Here is a 7,873-nt window from a genome sequence, read left to right as displayed (position 1 = left end):
CCAAAGTGCCAGGATTACAGGCTTGAGCCACCGCGCCCGGCCTAAAGTGAATATTTATTTTCTTTATTACTCACCAATTCCACTTCTGTGTTAGGGTCCCCCCTAAATTAGTACATACGTTTGCTATGTTCCTGGCAACACATTATAATAACAAAAAAGTAGAAATAACTCAAATACCCATGAACCATAGCTTTATGTGTAAGTATGATATAATCAAACAATAAAATGTTAAGTTAGAGTCTTGGTTCTGATACTTAACAATCCTTTGAATTTGGGCAACTTATTTAAATTCTCTCGATTTTAATACTATGTCTGTAAAATGGCTACCATATCTGTTTGGCTGGACTGAGATTTCTCTAGAAACGTGTGCATGTAAGACACCTGAAAAATAGCCAGCAGAATAATCATTTCCCTGTTCCCAACACAACCAGTAATATTTACATTTACAACTGTATTTATTAGACCAAATTTATCTTTTTACTTTGGTTTCCTTCCAGTTAATCTAGTACAAGAAATCGTAGTTTGTCTTTCAAATTTGAATATTTACAATCTTCTATTAATTTGCACATGATTTGTTTGTGTTTACTTTCACTCTGTTTCATTCTGTTTCTGTCTTGCTAGACCATCCATACTTTTGAAACTGCCTGCTGAATTTGTTCTGTAAAGTTTTCCTGTCACTTGACACCCTTTCTTCTGTTCAGATATAACAGTGAATTGCAACTGCAGCACCTACTTCCTTATTCTCGAACATTTTATTAATAACTTTGATGCTGGTGAGTAGGAGGGAAAGATGTTCCATTAATATTTCATAAAATTGAAATCTATTCTTTTCTTCAAAATGTGCATCATAAAAGAAATACGAAGGCAGAAGATTCCCCACACTAACCCTCCCACTCCTCCTTCTTAAGTGTTGCTCATGTTAATTTGTTAATAATAGCAGTGTCTGGAGAAACTTAGTAGCACTTTAACAGCTTAGTGGAGGAGTCTCACTACAGAAAATGGAATATAAAGATGAAACTAACATCTTGCCACAAAATCCTATAATTTATGGATAAAAATTGTAATAAATATGTGAAAAGACTGTAGGATTACCAGAAGTAGCCAGATATTGGATCTCCTATAGCATTTTTTCTCATTACTTTTTGTACCTGTGTTGGCCATTGGTTATTCCACAATCTTCTCTTTATAAATAATTGTTAAATTTGTTCTCAGTGTTTGCTATAACAACAAAAATGCTGAAGTGAATAAATAGCCTTGTCATTTGATACATTTTGCCAGAAAAAATTTGAGTGAAATTATTTAATGAGTCACCAAAAAGTATAATGTTAACTGTTGGTTTTTCAAATACGGCATGTATTAAGTGGAGAAAGTTCCCTTCTGTTCCAAATTTTTGAGAGGTTTTATCAAGGGTAGGTGTTGAATTTCATCAAGTGCTTTTTATATGCTTCCAATTAGAGAAATAGCTCTAAAAGAATATTATCGAAATTTTAATATGAGCTCAAAACTAGATACACAACTGATTTTAAAAGTTGATAATTGAATTACAGTTTATAAAAATGTTTTTGTTCTGATAAAATACACACTGAGGGACACAAGGTATGTAAATCTGAAATTGCATTCAGTAGTCTTTATTTTTTCAGGAATAGTAGTATTGTGATCTTGAAATGACTATTGTAAGAGAAAACAAATACATAATTTACGAATACTGGGAGAAATAAAGATTTACCAGACAATAGAAAATAGCTACAAATGCAAAAGCAAAGAATAAATAATCTTAAAAATGAATTGGAAGAACTGGTATGAGCTCATGAAGTTTTTGCTATTAAAACGTGTACTAAAAAGAGATAGAAGAAATGACAACGCAACAAACACTTCTAGCACTTAGATAATGGTCTCTAAATAACATTTTCCTTTCAAAGGGATGAGAGATATTTGAAGGAATGTCTAATTTCTTGTCTAAGGCAAATAAAAGATGATCCTGAACATCATAGTTTTTCAAAGCAAGGAAACAATGAATGATCAATGGAATAATGTCAAAGAACAAAGGGAACAAAATATAGAAACTGTGACTACAAGTGACTGAAGTTAAGACAATGTGACCATTAAAAATGGTCACTGTTGCAGGTTGTTAGAGCAACAAGTCATTATTCAGAAAACATATAAAGAGAAAGACTTGAGTATTTAATCTTTCTGATACAAGCTATTTTTAGTATAATCAGCTTGTATATAAGGATGTTTTTCTTACAGAAAAATTATACCTAATAAACATAGAAGTATTGATAGGATTAGGAAATCATTTTTGTCACCTGTAATGACAATCTGGCTCTGGGCAGCAATTTTATTGGATATAAAAACTATCAGCTAAAGTTTGATGAGAAACTTTTAAAAGAATAGATCAAACTGATACCACCTGAACTCAATAATCTCAAAAAGTGGATCAACCAAATCGTATGAGCTGGATGATGAGATGCAATGGGAAATGCTTCAGAATCATTTTTGCCTAAACATTTGAAATAGATTTTTAAAAGTATCATAAGGAAGCAAGTGATCAAGTCTATCAGAAAAATAATTTGGTTTTTCTAAAAAAAAAAAAAAAAACAAAATATAAAAATGAGAGTTGAAACATAAAAGAAACATAAGGGATTTTAACAACTAGATGCACCAGTTTGGATCCTGATTTGAGCAAACCAGCTATAAATAGACATTCAAAGCAGTCAGAGGACATTAAATAGGGACTAGGCACTCCATATTTTGTTAATTTTGTTAGGAAGTGATGTCACAATAGAGATTATAGATGTTTCTTAGAAACATATAGTGTACAATGAAGTTGTAGAGGAGAAGGGACAGGAATTGATGTAATATGTTTTAAAATATTCACACCAAATGAATTAGGGACACAGATCAAAATCGGCAACAAGTTGATGACTGCTCTCACTGGCAGTTGGTAAAAGGGAGTTTAATCCATCACTTTTTCTACTTTGTTATGTTCTCCAACAAAAAAAAAAAAAAAAAATAAGGAAAACCTACAATTTAGGAAGAGCACTGTGAAGGAAAGGAAAATGACCTAGGCTGGGAAGGAGAGAGCTGGAGTTGAGCTTTGAATGGAGAGGAAACACTAGGAGGGTTTAAGCTAAACGGGGATGGTGGGAATGTTCCAAAAACCAGGACCAGAACACATAAAGATCCTGGGGAGCTGGAAGCATGGCTCTATGAAATAATGAAGAGATCTGAATGCTCGACCAGCCTTTATGTGTTAATATCTCACGGGAGGAGTCGACCTGGTGGATACAATAGTACCTCCAGCTGTAAGCAGTTAGCTAGCCTTACTAGATAATTACTTTAGGATGCAGGGCTACAGGTGAGATATGTTAAGTCTCTAGGGGTCATGTGAAACCCGTAGCTGCACCATATGTAATTCCAGCGCTCCAGCCTCTCTCCACATGCTCTCCGAGGAATCTTACTGTGATCAGTTTTAAGTGCCTCCTGTACTGAATGTTCTCTAACCTCCATCTCCAGCTCCAATGTCTTGAACTCTAGCTCCATATTCCTAAAAGGATGAGAAAACCTGGAGGCCCCTAAGCACTTCCTGCTGAATTGGTTTGCACCCAAAACATCATAGTCCTGTAGAACTTCACAAGAACTGTGTCAGCATAGTTCTTGTTTCTTTGAATGGCACATCACTCCAGCTGCTTAAACCAGGGCCCAGAAGAGTCTTAAATGCCTTCTTTACCCTTTTACTCCACATCCATGCAGTTTACCTGCTTTCAGGTATGTTGATTCTACTCACTAAATTTATCTGGAAATGTGGCACCCCCTTACCATGCCCCACGGGCCTCATCACCTTTGAGTGTGTGTGTGTGTAGATTGTTACTGCAATGCCTACTGTATCCTTCTTTCAGTTTCTGCAACAAGGTGATTTTTTCCAAAACACATATCTCATTGTGTCAATCGTCTGAATTAAACCTTTCCTACCTACACAACTCCTGAGCTGCAATAAACAATGAAAACCCCTGAGAACATCAGGCAAGGTCCCTCACGATGAGGATTTTGTCCACTGCCTTCCTCTTCTCTGTTCTGCACTCCTCCTTATGCACCCCACCATCTGACAATTTGTTTTACGACTCACAGTTCCCTAAGTGCCCCATGAATTTCTGCTGTTCCCTATGGAAATCTGGTGAATACCTCCTCCTCTTTAAGGGATTGGGCACTAGTCCCTGGGGCAGGCAAGCATCTGATATGTATTGCGCCAAAGGTAACCTTGAAATTATTATCCACCTGTGCCATCTGAGCTCTTTGTATTTCCCTGGCTCATAACAGCTAGCATCTTGCAGGGGTGGCTATTTCTATGAATGGCTAAGCAAGGCAGCTCCAGTTAACACTGGCCCCTGGTGAACAGCCGTGGCCTGTGGGCCATGTAAACCCCAGGCATTTGTCTATTGCCAGGAGCACATTCTTCCCTACTGGGACCCCTGTCCTCTCTACCAGGCAAGGGTTGAAATGCAGGGCCTAGGGCTAGCATGCTGGGACCTCCACAGATGTTCCCCAGAAGTTCCCTATGGCCTAGGCAGATGGGAAAAAAAGAAAGAATGTGGGTGAGGGGCCCTCTCTGGGCTGTTCTCTGTAGAGTTAACTGGAACCAGCAGTGACTAGGGATGCAATATGGCCAATGTTCCACAATCAGAATACTCAGGTGCTCCAGGAAGAAAACATAAGGTGTGGAGAAAGAGGCAAAAAGCCTGGGCATTGTTGGAGAATATTCTAGAAGGTTGGCAGGAAGTCCTTCCTCAACAGGTTGAGGTAGAAACGTAGAAGAAGGTGTCCGTAAACTCTCTCTGCATTCAGAAGTGAATTGAAGTGCGAGGTTCTTGGTAGCCTTAGAGATCATCAGACCCTAGAAGCCCCTGCCTTACCTGGCATTAATTAACCCCTTAGTTTCTGGATCATGGTGAAACCTGGGGGTAACAGACCTTAATAAACCACTCTAGAAATCTTTTAGCATTTTAACAACTGCCATGACAGTACTGTTTCTTAGCGGGTTCAGAATCCCTGGTCTCTTGATATATGCTCTGGAATGTTGAGCAGTGGGACTCTCTTGTTACTTCTGGAATAAGCACAATCATGTAGCTCCAGCCCCTTCAAGCAACACCTTCCATCTGTCCTATCCAAAGATGCAGCCCTGTGCTTCCCCACCTGGCCAGATAAATGGACTGTGACTCTGCATTGCAGACACAGCTATCCGCACAGGCAGGTCCCAACAGCTAACTTGAAGTAGGAGTAGGAGACCTGAGTAGACTTCAGGTCTGAGTAGCTAAATTATCTTACAAGTTACTAGAAGCCCTAAAAGTTTCAATAAATTTGAATTTGCTCCAGGCAATGATGAAGCAACTGCTGTGATTCTGTTTATCTCTAACTTATGAATTTCTTAGAACCCAGAGGAAAAGGATGTCCCCATCCCCAATTTACAGCAAAAGCCATGAATTTACACATGACAGCTTCAGAATTCATGTCAGGATATGTGTTCTAATCTGAGTAAAGCATTATTTACAATATTTGGAGAAGCCTATTTTGTGAAGATGTGTTCAGACAGGACAGAAGGAAGGGGCAAGAGTTGTGTTGCATCTCTTTTCCTGAGTGTTTTTACATTGCACTGGCCCAGATATTCTTGACACAAGAGAAAGGGTTGACTGACATAAATTCCAAGCTACTGACAAGTCCTGCTGCTGACATTCTCTGCAACCTTGAGATAGGAGGTTGGCACAAGATACAGGTCACAAAGACCTTGCGGTAAAGGAGCTGGCCAAACCTCACCAAAACCAAGAAGACGAGGAAAGAGACCTCTGGTCATCCTCACAGTTTATTATACACTCATTATAATATATTAGCATGGTAAAAGACATTCCCACCAGTGCCATGACAGTTTACAAATGCCATGGCAACATCTGAAAGTTACCCTACATGCTCTACGATGAGGAGGAACCCTCAATTCGGGGAATTGCCCCCCACTCCTTTCCCAGAAAACTTATGAATAATCCACCCCTTGTTCAGCATATAATCAAGAAATAACCATAAGAGCAGCCCATGCTGCTGCTCTGCCTATGGAGTCGCCTTTCCTTCATTCCTTTACTTTTTTAATAAACTTGCTTTCAATTTACTCCGTGGATTCGCCTTGAATTCTTTCTAGCATGAGATCCAAGAACTCTCTCTTGGGGTCTGGATCAGGACCCCTTTCTGGTAACAGTATTTGTTTACAAGTCAAACCTGTTTCTGTGAGGATAAAGAAGGAAATATCAGTATAAATGAATAAAAAATGGACCGTGAAGATAGTCATACAAAAGCCTACAGCCATCACAATTTCCAGGGTGGGAACGAGAAAGAAGTAGAAAGTTAATGAAAACTGATATGAAGTCTGAAGAGGAATCTTCCCAGGCCAATTTCAGAGAGCATGCTATGAAAGAAACGGCCAGGGAGTAGCTGCTCAAAGTGACTGGGTCTTTTAGGAGACCTGCAGAGGTTTGGCAATAGATCTGCAGTCTGAGTCTCACTAGTAAAACTGAACCTTAATATTATTAAATTGTGTTGAATTACAAGACAATAACTAAACAGCAGCAACAATAACAAAAAAGTCTTCTTTTGACTGTCTAAGTAGGGGATTAGGAAAAGAACCATGAGAAAGCAATCTTCCTGTGTCTCCCAAACTGAGAAAAACAGAATACTAGTGTCCTGCAAAATGTTAATAAGTATTAATCAGAAAAGAAGGTTCTGTGATCAAATAGGTTTGACAAGTTCTGGCTACACAAAATAATGGAATCATTCACTAAAGAATGTCTCAGGTTCTTAATGTGCTAATATGCATGATAATTCTCTGGGTATGTGGGGTTTTCCATATTCATTTAACTTCAGAATACTTTTTTTTTTTTTCTTTGCAGAACTCCTATTAGCATCCCATTAGATATTTGTGTTCTGTGACACTCAATTTGGAAAACATGAGGGTAGTAGCATTTACATTTCAATGGATGCCAAGAAAAAAGCCCCAGGAGAAGGATTCCATTCTGTTTGGCAATAAACCCGCTCTGAAGCAGACTTCTGAACCAGCCAGAGCAGAAGCACAGAAGGGCCAATGTGTAGACTCATCCAATGCCTTAGCCAGAAAACCTCCAAACTGACCTAGATTGCTCCAAAAAGAATAGAACATTTTAGGAACATTTATATTAGATGTTTAGATAGAACAAGGAGCCAAAAAGGCCTGTGGGTAAGCCTTGCTTCCTGTCTGACAGACTGGGATGGGAACCGAGAGTAAAGAAGGCAGGAAGGGGAGAGAGAAGCAGGGGACCTGAAGGAGCAGAGTCCCACCCTACTACCAGAGGAGGAGGAAGGGCTTCCTCCTAGCTATGTGGCTCCTGGGCTGCTCCCTCATCCTGCCTTCTGGAATCCTGCTCCCTCTTAACTGTGGGATAACTAGGGAGGGAGGGAACCAACTTCCTGTCTCTAGAGACACTAAGAACTTTGTTCCCAAATCTCTCATTGAAAGAGTTTCTTAGTCCAGATGTTCCCCAAAGGGGTCCCAATCCAGACCCCAAGAGAGAGTTCTTGGATCTGGAAAAAGAAAGAATTCAAGGTGAATCCATAAAGTGAAAGCAAGTTTCTTAAGAAAGTAGAGGAATAACGAATGGCTACTCCACAGACGGAGCAGATGCATGGGCTGCTGATTGCCTACTTTTACAATTATTTCTTGATTATGTGCTAAACGACGGGTGGATTATTCATGAGTTTTCTGGGAAAGGGGTGAGAAATTCCCTGGAACTGAGGGTTCCTCCCCTTTTTAGACCATATAGGGTAACTTCCTGATGTTTTCATGGCATTTGTAAACTCTCTG

General features: G+C 39.2%; 1 long non-coding RNA gene across 1 annotated transcript; it reads left to right on the top strand.

Moving 5' to 3' along the window:
- Positions 1–3,363: 3,363 nt before the first annotated feature.
- Positions 3,364–5,543, top strand: LOC111550276. Its single transcript, XR_002733987.1, has 2 exons — positions 3,364–3,768; positions 5,427–5,543. It is a non-coding gene; the product is annotated as an uncharacterized LOC111550276 (long non-coding RNA).
- The last annotated feature ends 2,330 nt before the right edge of the window (positions 5,544–7,873 follow it).

This window comes from Piliocolobus tephrosceles, chromosome 5 (genome assembly GCF_002776525.5).
Source record: "Piliocolobus tephrosceles isolate RC106 chromosome 5, ASM277652v3, whole genome shotgun sequence".
Lineage (NCBI taxonomy): Eukaryota > Metazoa > Chordata > Mammalia > Primates > Cercopithecidae > Piliocolobus > Piliocolobus tephrosceles.
This window is presented reverse-complemented; position numbering and strand designations above follow the sequence as displayed.